Raw genomic sequence first — 16,199 nt, forward strand, 5'->3', positions numbered from 1 at the left:
TAAATTTAAAAAAAAAAAACTTTTTTGACTGTGAAACATCAGTCTGCTTGTGTAATCTAATTGCAGTTGCCTGCCTGCCAGCGTGTGTGCCAGGCTCACAGCGTATACTGTGCCCACTTGCCAATTGCCACCACTCATATCTGGTGTAACAGTAGTTTAAATTTAAAAAAAAAAAACTTTTTTGACTGTGAAACATCAGTCTGCTTGTGTAATCTAATTGCAGTTGCCTGCCTGCCAACGTGTGTGCCAGGCTCACAGCGTATACTGTGCCCACTTGCCCAGTGCCACCACTCATATCTTGTTTAATAGTAGTGTAAGTGTACATTTAAAAAAAAAAAAACTTTTTGGACTGTGAAACATCAGTCTGCTTTTTTGTGTCAGGCTCACAGCGTATACTGTGCCCACTTGCACAGTGCCACCACTCATATCTTGTTTAATAGTAGTGTAAGTCTAAATTTAAAAAAAAAACTTTTTTGACTGTGAAACATCAGTCTGCTAGTGTAATCTAATTGCAGTTGCCTGCCAGCGTGTGTGCAAGGCCCACTTGCCCTGTGCCACCGTCATATCTGGTGTAACAGTAGTGTAAATTTTAAAAAAAAAACTTTTTTGACTGTGAAACATCAGTCCGCTAGTGTAATCTAATTGCAGTTGCCTGCCTGCCAGCGTGTGTTCCAGGCCCACTTGCCCAGTGCCACCACTCATATCTGGTGTAACAGTAGTGTAAATTTAAAAAAAAAAACTTTTTTGACTGTGAAACATCAGTCTGCTAGTGTAATCTAATTGCAGTTGCCTGCCAGCGTGTGTGCAAGGCCCACTTGCCCAGTGCCACCACTCATATCTGGTGTAACAGTAGTGTAAATTTAAAAAAAAAAACTTTTTTGACTGTGAAACATCAGTCTGCTAGTGTAATCTAATTGCAGTTGCCTGCCTGCCAGCGTGTGTGCCAGGCTCACAGCGTATACTGTGCCCACTTGCCCAGTGCCACCACTCATATCTGGTGTAACAGTAGTATAAATTTAAAAAAAAAACTTTTTTGACTGTGAAACATCAGTCTGCTTGTGTAATCTAATTGCAGTTGCCTGCCTGCCAGCGTGTGTGCCAGGCTCACAGCGTATACTGTGCCCACTTGCCCAGTGGCACCACTCATATCTTGTTTAATAGTAGTGTAAGTGTACATTTAAAAAAAAAAAAAACTTTTTGGACTGTGAAACATCAGTCTGCTTTTTTGTGTCAGACTCACAGCATATACTGTGCCCACTTGCCCAGTGCCACCACTCATATCTTGTTTAATAGTAGTGTAAGTGTACATTTAAAAAAAAAAATAATTTTTGGACTGTGAAACATCAGTCTGCTTTTTTGTGTCAGGCTCACAGCGTATACTGTACCCACTTGCCCAGTGCCACCACTCATATCTTGTTTAATAGTAGTGTAAGTGTACATTTAAAAAAAAAAAAAACTTTTTGGACTGTGAAACATCAGTCTGCTTTTTTGTGTCAGACTCACAGCGTATACTGTGCCCACTTGCCCAGTGCCACCACTCATATCTTGTTTAATAGTAGTGTAAGTGTACATTTAAAAAAAATAATAATTTTTGGACTGTGAAACATCAGTCTGCTTTTTTGTGTCAGGCTCACAGCGAATACTGTGCCCACTTGCCCAGTGCCACCACTCATATCTTGTTTAATAGTATTGTAAGTGTACATTTAAAAAAATAAAAACTTTTTGGACTGGGAAACATCAGTCTGCTTTTTTGTGTCAGGCTCACAGCGTATACTGTGCCCACTTGCCCAGTGCCACCACTCATATCTTGTTTAATAGTAGTGTAAGTGTACATTTAAAAAAATAAAAACTTTTTGAACTATGAAACTTCAGTCTGCTTTTTTGTGTCAGGCTCACAGCGTATACTGTGCCCACTTGCCCAGTGGCACCACTCATATCTTGTTTAATAGTAGTGTAAGTGTACATTTAAAAAAAATGACAGGCAGAGGCAGGCCACCCCGCAGGTGCCGTCGTGGTCCTGGTGCTGTGATTCCCTTTGGCCCTAGAATAATGCCCAGTGTTCAGAGGCCACGTACCATGAACTCGAAAAGTTCTGAGGACATAGTTGACTTTTTAACACAGGACACCCAATCTTCTATAGCTTCCGCTCCGAACCTTGACGCACCATCCTCCTCCAGCTTATCTTCGGGCAGCACCTCTCAAGTTACCACTCGCCCGCCTGCCACCACCACCAACACTAGCACCACAGCCGCTTCACTTGATCTGTCAGAGGAGTTATTTACACATCAGTTGGAAGAAATGAGTGATGCGCAACCATTATTGCCAGAGGATGTAGATAACAGGGATATGTCTCAGTCAGGCAGCATTACACACATGGACGTACGGTGTGATGATGATGATGATGATGTTGTACCCGCTGCGGGAGTTTGGTCTGTCACTGTGAAGCGGGCGTAACCCTTACACTACCTGATCGATACAACATCATACCTGATGTTTTAAAGCACGTTATTCCAAACAATTTAGGACAGCACATCAAGTTGTGCACATAAAACACTATTTTTATCGATTACACATGGTTATTCAGTTATATAACTATTTTTTACAGCTCATAGTAGCAATATTAAATGCGTTTTTTTATGAATCCTATTTTAATAGGATATACACGTTTTTATTATTTTCACTTACTGACTATTGGAATGTACCATTAGCAGTTTGTTTTGTCTGGTGTCATTTTTTCTAATAATAATTCTGTCATTTTATACACTTTAATGGTGACTAGTTGTCCTCTGGAGAAAGTAAACCGTTTATTAATTGTATGTGTGTACATATTATATGTTATGTGTATATTTTCAAATGTTTTATACTCATTTTGATTCATATATTTCCCCCCCTCCCCTCCTCCCCATGTGAACATGGTATTACCTGGTAAGGGACTGGAATTTTTTCCTCAATCTGATTGGTTGTTTAGGGTTTAAATATGGCAGCTGTGAGTTTGTTATACAGCCTGATGAAACAGTGTGTTACACTGAGAAACGCGTTGCATATGTTTTTACTATTTTAATAAATTTTTAAAGATATATTTATCTCCTCACTTGCTGCCTACCTTGATTATCTTCTGAATCGCTGACCTCCTTGGAGCTGGTCTAGTCTCCCCTCTAGTTACTTGAGGTGTGGGACTGGCCACTGTTGGATTCCTTTTTGCTGACTGACTCCTGCCCCAAGGTGTCCCTGGACTCTCCCTGGTGAGACGAGGATTCGCCCCTGTGATCATATCCATTTGGTCTACCAGACGACAAGTGGTTCCGGACTGCTGGTATTGCACATCTGTGCTCTACATCTCGTGAGTAGGATTCTTTTGTCCTCCTTAGCCTGTAATATCATTTACCATCTGATCTGCACCATGTGGCGCCCTCTATTTTGATTTTTCTAGGAATGTTAGGTGATTTATGCCCTTTATGGATTAAAACCAGACTCTGCATCAACTATGTAATTTTCCATGGGAGTTTTGCCATGGATCCCCCTCCGGCACGCCACAGTCCAGGTGTTAGTCCCCTTGAAACAACTTTCCCATCACTATTGTGGCCAGAAAGAGTCCCTGTGGGTTTTAAAATTCGCCTGCCCATTGAAGTCAATGGGGGTTCGCCCGGTTCGCCGGTTCGCAAACTTTTGCGGGAGTTGGCGTTCGCAGTTTGCAAACCCAAATTTTTAGGTTCGCGACATCACTAATCTGGAGTGCTGAGAATGTTTTGTATTTAGTTGAAGTTGGTAGATTGCCAATGCCTATATTATTATTTAGTGTGAATATATCTTTATGACTATTTAAGTAGTGCTGTCATTCTTGATATTGATATATATATTTATGTGTTTATATTTGTATATACACATATTAACATATAAATATATATGTATATAAACATATAGAAACAGTAAAGTAAGAATAACTGCAACATCCAAAATGTTCAAAGTAAAATGTTTAAGCCTTTAAATATTGAAACAAAGTTCTGATTCCGGAGGGTACAGCTTTCATTAACCAATATGTAGCAAAAGTACTGATCCAATAGAAGTTCCCCCTACACACGCTCTGTGCATTGATAGAAAACAGCAAACGACAGCCCAGTAATTCAATGATTCACAGCTCTAGAGAACAGCAGGTTTATATATATCTTAAACTACACACAGGTATAAGGTAAAGAATCAGGGGGAAACCGTGTTCCCAGGAGGCACTACCGCCTCAACTCACCACCCCACGGGTGCACCGATTAACCTCTTGTCTGGTGTGTATATTCAGCGTCCCTTAGGCATCAAAACTCTAGAGCTGGCTTGTCCAAAAGCTGTAAAGTCTTCGGCAGAGCGTCCCACTATGCGGGAGGGGGTGTGTTCCGATCCTCTGACATCATGTGGTTTCCGTGAACCAATTGGAAAAGAGATCTGTATTGCTTGAAAAAAGGCCTCCGTGAACTTTGGAGCTTAGAGTCCTTAGACCGTTGCTGCAGCCCAGTAAAGTGCACAGCAAAAGGAAGAATTGTGCAGACAACGGTCAATATAGATAAAACTTCATCTTTATTGTTGAAAATATTAAAACACTCCAGGGGTCATCACAAGTACACAACACGAATGTCCGCTAACATGTTTCGGCCCTCAGGCCGTAATCATAGCTAAAGGACTGTGCACCTGTGTTTCTTAAAAAGCAACAGGAACTCTTTGATTGGTTTAAAATAAAGAACATGTTGTGTAAAGGTTAACCCTTTGGGAACCAACTTTAATTTACATACATATATATGTGTATATTGCCCATCTAAGAACTAAGTCAGATTAATACTTGGTAACCGACGTTATTACATAAATTACTTTACTACTTGTTCATATACAAAATGGAGATTCAAAGTGAACTTAGTAAACAAAACATTAAACATTATAAATAATAATAATAATGATGATAACACTTTAAGTTCATAGTAGAATTAATAATTCTATAATACCTATACGATATTTATCGACAGGTAAATCTCACTAGTATACACTTTAAGAAATTCAAGAAGTATGTTTCTTAATCGTCTATTGGTATAACCTAAAGTATTTAGAAAAATAATAATAATAATCTGAACTATACTTAACTAGATTATCATCCTAGACAGTACTTGAGTAATGTAACTTTGTAATGTGAACAGAAATTTATATCTAGAACATTCCGTATGGAATCCAAATAACTGAAAACTTGAATTTATCAGAAAAAGAGGGTAAGGGCATAAGAAAGCTATTGATATTGGACCATTATTATAGGTAGACCCTTTATGGTGAACCTAATATGGTGTAATTCAGGGAACCAGGGGCTCTTAGAGATGTATATAGATGCTGTAATATAAACTAAAACATGGACATTTTATGACAGCCATAGAATATGTGTTTGCCTAGAGACTATACAAAATCAAAATCAAAAAGTGTTATTTGGAGAGCATGAACAGACCACTGCACAAGAGGGAAAGGATATTACTCCCAGAAATTAATCAGGTCATATTCCGAATTTAGACCCTTCGGTACACGCGTTTGTAATTTAAAAATCCAGAACATTTCCCTCTTCTGCAGTAGCCTGTCTCTGTTGCCCCCTCTAGGTGGACAAAACACTCTCTCAATGGCCTGCCACCTAAGTGTTTCCACACTTTTTTGGTGGTATTTCGCAAACTGCTGCACCAGGGGAGTAGACGCAACACCTGCCTGAATTGTGGACAAGTGATTTCGGATACGTACTTTCACCTCGGTGGTCGTGAGCCCAACGTATTGTAGATGGCACCTAGTGCAACTCAAAACATAAACTACATTCGTGGAGGTACATTTGAGGCAGGACTGTATGGAGTAAACCTCTCCAGTAACTTCAGATCTGACACTATCAGATTGTATTACATATTCACACACCCTACATTTATTCAGGCACTTGAAGGTGCCTTTATGGGTCAGCCAGGAACTCTGTCCCCTGTCAGTCTTAGGTAGAACAGAGGGAGACAATAAGTTACCAAGTGTAGTTGTCTTTCTATAGGAACAGCGCAAACCTTGAGCAATGCAGTGCTCCAGTTTGTCGTCAGCCGCCAAAAATGAAAAATGTTTTTTAATAATTTTACATATATCTGCATATTCCTGGCTGTACTCAGTGACAAAGGTCACTCCCTTATGTTCAGCTTTAGACTTAATACCATCCCTGTTTAGAACCGCAGACCTTTCTAGAGGATCCACTTGGCTCCTAGCCTTCCTAATTACTTTTGCATTATATCCTCTGTTCTTCAACCTTTTGGTTAAATCGTCACACTGTTCAGCACATTTTTCTGGCAAAGAACAGTTACGTTTAACCCGAATGAACTGGCCTTTAGCCACAGCAAAAGGTACATGTCTAGGGTGACAGCTACGTGCGTGCAAAAGGGTGTTCCCCGTTATGGGCTTCCTATATATTTCTGTCTCAACCTTTCCATCCCTTGTACCTATAATAGTAATGTCCAAGTAATTTATCACATTATCCTGTAGATCACAGGTAAACTTAATTCCAATATTATTGGAATTCAAGTATGTGACAAAGGACATGAACTGTGACTCACTTCCACTCCACACGAGGAGTAGGTCATCTATATAGCGGCCATAAAAATAAATATGCTCTCTGAAGGGGTTTCCATCCCCATAGACGTGGGACAGCTCCCACCAACCCATGAACAGGTTGGCGTAAGAAGGGGCAAACTTTGCCCCCATCGCTGTCCCACGTCTCTGGAGAAAGAAACCACCCTCAAAAGAGAAATAATTATGAGTGAGTAAAAACTCTACGAATAAATTTTCTGAATTCAAAAGAAAAATCTGAAAAAAACTCCAAAAATAAATTGACCGCTATTAGACCCTCCTCGTGTGGAATGGAGGAATATAATGCCACTACATCAATAGTGGCCCACCTAAAGCTGGGTTGCCAGCCTAGTTGTTCCACTGTACATATGATGTCTTTGGTGTCTCGGATATAGCTATGCAGCCCTTGCACCAAAGGCTGCAACAGACTGTCTACCCACTGCGAGACATGTTCCATTAGTGACCCTATACCACTAACAATAGGGCGCCCCCGAACCTCCTCGAGGGATTTGTGGACTTTGGGCAAGTGGTGGAAGATGGGCACTACCGGGTGATCTACCACCAGATACTCAAACGTTTTACGATCATAGTGCCCACTCTCCAACCCATCATCCAATATATCCAAAAGTTCCCTTTTGAATCCAATTGTAGGGTCCCTAGGAAGAGGAATATAGTCTTCAGTGTTATTCAACTGGCGTAAGGCTTCATTTACATAATCCACCCTGTCCAGCACAACGACAGAGCCCCCCTTATCTGCTGAGCGTATGACTATGTCATGATTGTCTTGTAGCTCTTTAAGGGCGGCCCTCTCGCGACTGGACAGATTGGGAGCTTGATACTTAGTACTATTTTTGAGTCTAACTAGATCACGCTCCACACGTTTGAAAAAGGTTTCCAGGGTGTTACCCCTTGACTGGATGGGGTAAAACAAAGATTTGTTCTGGAAGCTACCAGATGCATTTATACTCTCTTTATTAGTGTCAGTCAGAGCCTCCCTAGACAAGTTTTCCATATTAATTACATCACAAGTTTCATTAAATGTCAGTTTACTGGAATACTGATCTTGAGTGGGTACATTCAAATCAGAAACCACTCTATTACCTACAGGTTCATGTGATTCAGTGAAAAAATTTGGATTCCATACGGAATGTTCTAGATATAAATTTCTGTTCACATTACAAAGTTACATTACTCAAGTACTGTCTAGGATGATAATCTAGTTAAGTATAGTTCAGATTATTATTATTATTTTTCTAAATACTTTAGGTTATACCAATAGACGATTAAGAAACATACTTCTTGAATTTCTTAAAGTGTATACTAGTGAGATTTACCTGTCGATAAATATCGTATAGGTATTATAGAATTATTAATTCTACTATGAACTTAAAGTGTTATCATCATTATTATTATTATTTATAATGTTTAATGTTTTGTTTACTAAGTTCACTTTGAATATCCATTTTGTATATGAACAAGTAGTAAAGTAATTTATGTAATAACGTCGGTTACCAAGTATTAATCTGACTTAGTTCTTAGATGGGCAATATACACATATATATATATGTATGTAAATTAAAGTTGGTTCCCAAAGGGTTAACCTTTACACAACATGTTCTTTATTTTAAACCAATCAAAGAGTTCCTGTTGCTTTTTAAGAAACACAGGTGCACAGTCCTTTAGCTATGATTACGGGCTGAGGGCCGAAACATGTTAGCGGACATTCGTGTTGTGTACTTGTGATGACCCCTGGAGTGTTTTAATATTTTCAACAATAAAGATGAAGTTTTATCTATATTGACCGTTGTCTGCACAATTCTTCCTTTTGCTATATAAACATATACATATATATTTACAGGGAACACACAGTTTCTATAGACTGCTATGTAAGGGCACTTTTCAGTGCCATTTTCTTTCTAAAAAAAATAAAATAATAAAGAATATTCTTTATTTTATTTTTGGGGTAATTGGAGGTTAACTTTAAAATGAATCAGAGGTCTGACCTCTGGTTAATTTTCTGAGAGTGGGACTGCTGCACTACAGAAAAAAAAAGTTGAGTGTGGCAGGGAAGGGGAAGGAGGGAGAGCGAATTTTGGCTCGTGTACACTGGCTTTAGAACTAGTTATAAATATTTAATTTCGCACCAGGGCAGTGTGTGTCTCATCTTTCCCTGTCAAGTCAAAATGAAACTTTCATGATTCAGATAGAGCAACAATTTTAAACAACTTTCCAATTTACTTTCATTAACAAAATGTGCACAGTCTTTTTATATTTACACTTGAGTCACCGGCTCCTACTGAGCATGTGCAAGAATTCACATGCATTGCACTTTTGATTGGCTGATGGATGACTGTCACATGATACAGGGGCAGTGGAAATAAACATAACTGAAATTTTTCAGAAACAATCTACTACTCATTTGAAGGTCAGATTAAGTGCTATGGCATTGTCTTTTTTATCATGCATGTGTTAGTTATGCAAATCTACTGTATTTACTGGTCCTTTAAAGTTATGGTAAATCCTAGCGTTTGTGAAACGCTAGGATTTACCATTGTAACAAATAAAGGGGACTTTCATTCATATAAAAAACTTCATGCTGAAAGCTCCTTTATTTGTTTCAAGTGATTGCCGCACTGAGCTGCTAAGGAAGCCCACCGGCAGAACGCTATTTTCGCTATTTGGCTGAGAGGTGACGTTTCCACCTCTTAGCCAATAGCCGTGTGGAGCCAAGCCAGATTTCACGCACGGCTTTTGGCTAAACGTCACCTCTCAGCCAAATAGCGAAAATAGCATTCTGCCGGTGTGCTGCCTTAGCTGCTCAGTGCAGCGATTGCTTGGAACAAATAATGGAGCTTTCAGCATGAAGTATTTTATATGAATGAAAGTCCCCTTTATTTGTTCCAATGGTAAATCCTAGCGTTTCACAAACACTAGGATTTAACATCACTTTAACACTGGCTGTCACTTGCACAGCTGCCTGTCTTGTTCTGTTGTGGGGATCATTGAAAATGCACCAAAATCATTTTTAAATGAGGACTGAGATTTGCTTTTTTTATAACATTAAGGGGATCTGGTGAGCGTCAATAAAAATGTATTAAACAATGTTATCCTTTTTTTCTGTATGAGCAGTCTCTCCTTTTGATTTAAATATCTATGTTATGACATTTATTATTAAGAAGAAGGACTTAATTCTCTGTGCACTTTCCCATTATACAAACTGCAACAGTAGAATTTCACAGAACAAAGTGTGGGTAACACTGCAATAAAGGACAAATGAAAATATTATGCAAAAATGTGCTGTTAGACTGATACTGTTTGTTTTCTACAAAATACTATCTAGACATTAAACACTGTAGTTCACATGAGTTCAACAAACAGGACAGAAGACTTGGGTGTGTAAAGATGGGTGACTTTACATCAGCATTGATATGTATGCCAGAAAGCACACACCTTTCTGCTCCAACCCAGCTCAGCTAATGCTTTGCATAATCAGGATTATCACAAGCATCTGTGACACTTTTTATTAATAGATACATCCTGAAAATTTTATACATTTTAACAATTCTCTTTTTGAAATATACATTTCTACATTTAACTATGTTGCTGCCCTTTGGATACGGATGACAGTTGCGTCCTGTTGCTTAATGTAATGTCAGTGGATCACAGGCTGTGAGGTGCCAGTCCTCCCATGCTGTATAAACACCTGGTATACTGCTAGAGGACAGTGGCATATTGTTATTTGTCTCACAGACTAGTTGCCCCAAGGTATTTAGAGGTGTAATCCCTGCCTCCCCTTGGGTTGAGTACTGCTTGCCTGTGGTTATGTACCCAGCCCTGGGGGATGTTAGCGAGAGCCCTATGTGCGCACAGCTGGGAAGGGAAGCTTGCGGCTCTTTCATGCTCAGGAATTAATAAGCTACTTGTTAAGATTACTAATAAAATGGGAGGATTATCCTACAAGCAAACAAGAGAAAAATCAATGAAGCTCATAAGTTGCCAGAAGAGAAGACAAGGAGCAGTGTATTGTGCCAAGCCTGAGACAAACAGCACAAACCTGGGCAGGGAGGGCACCAGGAGGCTACCTTTTTTTTGCTCTACAGGTATCTAAAATTTGTTTTAATTCTGTGAATGAAGTGCTTAGATGGTCAGCTGTTAAAATACCTGTATATTAGGAGACTGGAGTTTAGCTAGGTCTCTGAGATTTACTATTCTGCTGTTACACTGACAGATATGGTTTGTATATGGTTCTACTTTATCTCTCTTTCATTTATCTATCATGATTCTCACCCAGGGCCCGATTCTAAAAAAATTGCCAGTCTAGATGTGGTTTTCAATGCCAACACTCGCAGGGGCAGCTCTCATGAAATTCTATTAAACAAGGGGCTGACCCTCTGAGTGGCGAGCTGTTTTCCCACAGAAATAATGAAAGCACTCTGCTATGTAAAAGTTTGCAATAGAGGACGAAGTACAAAAGGAGAACCCAACTTATGTTTAAACGCTGATATTACGCCTAATACATATCAAATTACGCTGTATTTAGTGCACTGTACCTTAAAATCGTTGTTATTTTGGTATGCATAGATTTTCCATTCAGAATAAATAGTACTTTTAAGTTGCGAGAAAAAACAGTGAGAACTGTAGAGAAACAATTTCATATACGCCCATGTGCAGGCCATTTTACAAAAAAACAACTACGCTTTGTATTTTGTATTTATCAGTACACATTTCTATGTGTTTTTTGCACATCCAGTGTATTTAACTTACAATTTACGCTGTGAATATTTAATAAGATTTATTCCTGTGTAATCTACATACAAATTATTTGATCAAATAGGTGTTATGATTTTTTTTTATACTTTAACAATACAATTTTCTCTTTTGTATTTTTGCTTGAATGGTTCAATTATCCACTCTGTAGGATTTTTAAATTATGGTTTTCATTGTGCACTTTTTTAATGTATGCATTTCCTTATCTTCTCCATTCTATTTTCAGGGTAAAAACTAGCTTTATATAATTCCACCTGGGAGATTTAAGGACTGGCGAGCATTCTTATAGAATCTCACCAGCTCAGAGAGCTTTATAGAATAAGGCCCCCAGAGTATCACAGAAAAGATTAGTCAAGATCTACTGGGTATATTCTAATCAGTTAGAAAAGAAAGACTAAAAAAAACACCCCAAAATAAGGTGATTAATAACGTGGAAACTGGGCTATGTTTCATTAAAGAATATAATTGCCCAAAGAGATTTTTAACCCTCTCCATTCGAATCTTGTCAAATCATACAATAGTGTTCATTACATTGATTTTATGTATAAAGAAATGTCTTATTACCCCAGGGCGGAGGTTAATTCAATTAGGTTTTATATTGTGATTGTATTGCATTACTAGAGCATTTGGGTGTGCCAGACAATTTAAAATAACTATACAATGTTAGAGTGTAAAAAAACAAGTTTCAGAATCACTAGTGCATGAGATTATACAACACATGCACTGTTCTACAAATACAAAGTAGGCTGCTTTATTTAAAGCACTGGGTGTCACTGGCAAATAAAATAAATGATTGTGCTACAAATAAACTTGACACAGTTTGTGTTTGTTGCTTCAAGAGAAATGTGCAGTTTATATATGTGTCGCACAGGGAGGTGTGTATATGTAGCACACAGGGTATAGTGTGTATATGTAGCACACAGGGAGGTGTGTATATGTAGCACACAGGGTATAGTGTGTATATGTGGCGCACAGGGTAGTGTGTATATGTAGCACACAGGGTATAGTGTGTATATGTAGCACACAGGGAGGTGTGTATATGTAGCACACAAGGTATAGTGTGTATATGTAGCACACAGGGAGGTGTGTATATGTGGCGCACAGGGTAGTGTGTATATGTAGCACACAGGGTATAGTGTGTATATGTAGCACACAGGGAGGTGTGTATATGTAGCACACAGGGAGGTGTGTATATGTAGCACACTGGGTATAGTGTGTATATGTAGCACACAGGGTAGTGTGTATATGTAGCACACAGGGTAGTGTGTATATGTAGCGCACAGGGTAGTGTGTATATGTAGCGCACAGGGTAGTGTGTATATGTAGCGCACAGGGTAGTGTGTATATGTAGCGCACAGGGTAGTGTGTATATGTAGCGCACAGGGTAGTGTGTATATGTAGCACACAGGGTAGTGTGTATATGTAGCACACAGGTTAGTGTGTATATGTAGCACACAGGGTAGTGTGTATATGTAGCACACAGGGTAGTGTGTATATGTAGCACACAGGGTAGTGTGTATATGTAGCACACAGGGTAGTGTGTATATGTAGCACACAGGGTAGTGTGTATATGTAGCACACAGGGTAGTGTGTATATGTAGCACACAGGGTAGTGTGTATATGTAGCACACAGGTTAGTGTGTATATGTAGCACACAGGGTAGTGTGTATATGTAGCACACAGGGAAGTGTGTATATGTAGCACACAGGGTAGTGTGTATATGTAGCACACAGGGTAGTGTGTATATGTAGCACACAGGGTAGTGTGTATATGTAGCACACATGGTAGTGTGTATATATGTAGCACACAGGGTATAGTGTGTATATGTAGCACACAGGGTAGTGTGTATATATGTAGCACACAGGGTATAGTGTGTATATGTAGCACACAGGGTAGTGTGTATATGTAGCACACAGGGCAGTGTGTATATGTAGCACACAGGGTAGTGTGTATATGTAGCACACAGGGTAGTGTGTATATGTAGCACACAGGGTAGTGTGTATATGTAGCACACATGGTAGTGTGTATATGTAGCACACAGGGTAATGTGTATATGTAGCACACAGGGTAATGTGTATATGTAGCACACAGGGCAGTGTGTATATGTAGCACACAGGGTAATGTGTATATGTAGCACACAGGGTAGTGTGTATATGTAGCACACAGGGTAATGTGTATATGTAGCACACAGGGAGGTGTGTATATGTAGCACACAGGGTAGTGTGTATATGTAGCACACAGGGAGGTGTGTATATGTAGCAAACAGGGTAGTGTGTATATGTAGCACACAGGGTAGTGTGTATATGTAGCACACAGGGTAGTGTGTATATGTAGCACACAGGGCAGTGTGTATATGTAGCACACAGGGCAGTGTGTATATGTAGCACACAGGGTAGTGTGTATATGTAGCACACATGGTAGTGTGTATATGTAGCACACAGGGTAATGTGTATATGTAGCACACAGGGCAGTGTGTATATGTAGCAAACAGGGTAGTGTGTATATGTAGCACACAGGGTAGTGTGTATATGTAGCGCACAGGGTAGTGTGTATATGTAGCACACAGGGTAGTGTGTATATGTAGCAAACAGGGTAGTGTGTATATGTAGCACACAGGGTAGTGTGTATATGTAGCACACAGGGTAGTGTGTATATGTAGCACACAGGTTAGTGTGTATATGTAGCACACAGGGTAGTGTGTATATGTAGCACACAGGGTAGTGTGTATATGTAGCACACAGGGTAGTGTGTATATGTAGCACACAGGGTAGTGTGTATATGTAGCACACAGGGTAGTGTGTATATGTAGCACACAGGGTAGTGTGTATATGTAGCACACAGGGTAGTGTGTATATGTAGCACACAGGTTAGTGTGTATATGTAGCACACAGGGTAGTGTGTATATGTAGCACACAGGGAAGTGTGTATATGTAGCACACAGGGTAGTGTGTATATGTAGCACACAGGGTAGTGTGTATATGTAGCACACAGGGTAGTGTGTATATGTAGCACACATGGTAGTGTGTATATATGTAGCACACAGGGTATAGTGTGTATATGTAGCACACAGGGTAGTGTGTATATATGTAGCACACAGGGTATAGTGTGTATATGTAGCACACAGGGTAGTGTGTATATGTAGCACACAGGGCAGTGTGTATATGTAGCACACAGGGTAGTGTGTATATGTAGCACACAGGGTAGTGTGTATATGTAGCACACAGGGTAGTGTGTATATGTAGCACACATGGTAGTGTGTATATGTAGCACACAGGGTAATGTGTATATGTAGCACACAGGGTAATGTGTATATGTAGCACACAGGGCAGTGTGTATATGTAGCACACAGGGTAATGTGTATATGTAGCACACAGGGTAGTGTGTATATGTAGCACACAGGGTAATGTGTATATGTAGCACACAGGGAGGTGTGTATATGTAGCACACAGGGTAGTGTGTATATGTAGCACACAGGGAGGTGTGTATATGTAGCAAACAGGGTAGTGTGTATATGTAGCACACAGGGTAGTGTGTATATGTAGCACACAGGGTAGTGTGTATATGTAGCACACAGGGCAGTGTGTATATGTAGCACACAGGGCAGTGTGTATATGTAGCACACAGGGTAGTGTGTATATGTAGCACACATGGTAGTGTGTATATGTAGCACACAGGGTAATGTGTATATGTAGCACACAGGGCAGTGTGTATATGTAGCAAACAGGGTAGTGTGTATATGTAGCACACAGGGTAGTGTGTATATGTAGCGCACAGGGTAGTGTGTATATGTAGCACACAGGGTAGTGTGTATATGTAGCAAACAGGGTAGTGTGTATATGTAGCACACAGGGTAGTGTGTATATGTAGCACACAGGGTAGTGTGTATATGTAGCACACAGGGTAGTGTGTATATGTAGCACACAGGGTAGTGTGTATATGTAGCACACAGGGTAGTGTGTATATGTAGCACACAGGGCAGTGTGTATATGTAGCACACAGGGTAATGTGTATATGTAGCACACAGGGTAGTGTGTATATGTAGCACACAGGGTAATGTGTATATGTAGCACACAGGGAGGTGTGTATATGTAGCACACTGGGTATAGTGTGTATATGTAGCACACAGGGAGGTGTGTATATGTAGCAAACAGGGTAGTGTGTATATGTAGCACACAGGGTAGTGTGTATATGTAGCACACAGGGTAGTGTGTATATGTAGCACACAGGGCAGTGTGTATATGTAGCACACAGGGCAGTGTGTATATGTAGCACACAGGGCAGTGTGTATATGTAGCACACAGGGTAGTGTGTATATGTAGCACACAGGGTAGTGTGTATATGTAGCACACAGGGTAATGTGTATATGTAGCACACAGGGCAGTGTGTATATGTAGCACACAGGGTAGTGTGTATATGTAGCACACAGGGTAGTGTGTATATGTAGCACACAGGGTAGTGTGTATATGTAGCACACATGGTAGTGTGTATATGTAGCACACAGGGTAGTGTGTATATGTAGCACACAGGGTAGTGTGTATATGTAGCACACATGGTAGTGTGTATATGTAGCACACAGGGTAGTGTGTATATGTAGCACACAGGGTATAGTGTGTATATGTAGCACACAGGGTAATGTGTATATGTAGCACACAGGGTAGTGTGTATATGTAGCACACAGGGAGGTGTGTATATGTAGCACACAGGGTATTGTGTATATGTAGCACACAGGGTATTGTGTATATGTAGCACACAGGGTAGTGTGTATATGTAGCACACAGGGCAGTGTGTATATGTAGCACACAGGGTAGTGTGTATATGTAGCACACAGGGTAGTGTGT

Source organism: Bombina bombina, chromosome 1 (assembly GCF_027579735.1).
Source record: "Bombina bombina isolate aBomBom1 chromosome 1, aBomBom1.pri, whole genome shotgun sequence".
Taxonomy (NCBI): Eukaryota; Metazoa; Chordata; class Amphibia; order Anura; family Bombinatoridae; genus Bombina; species Bombina bombina.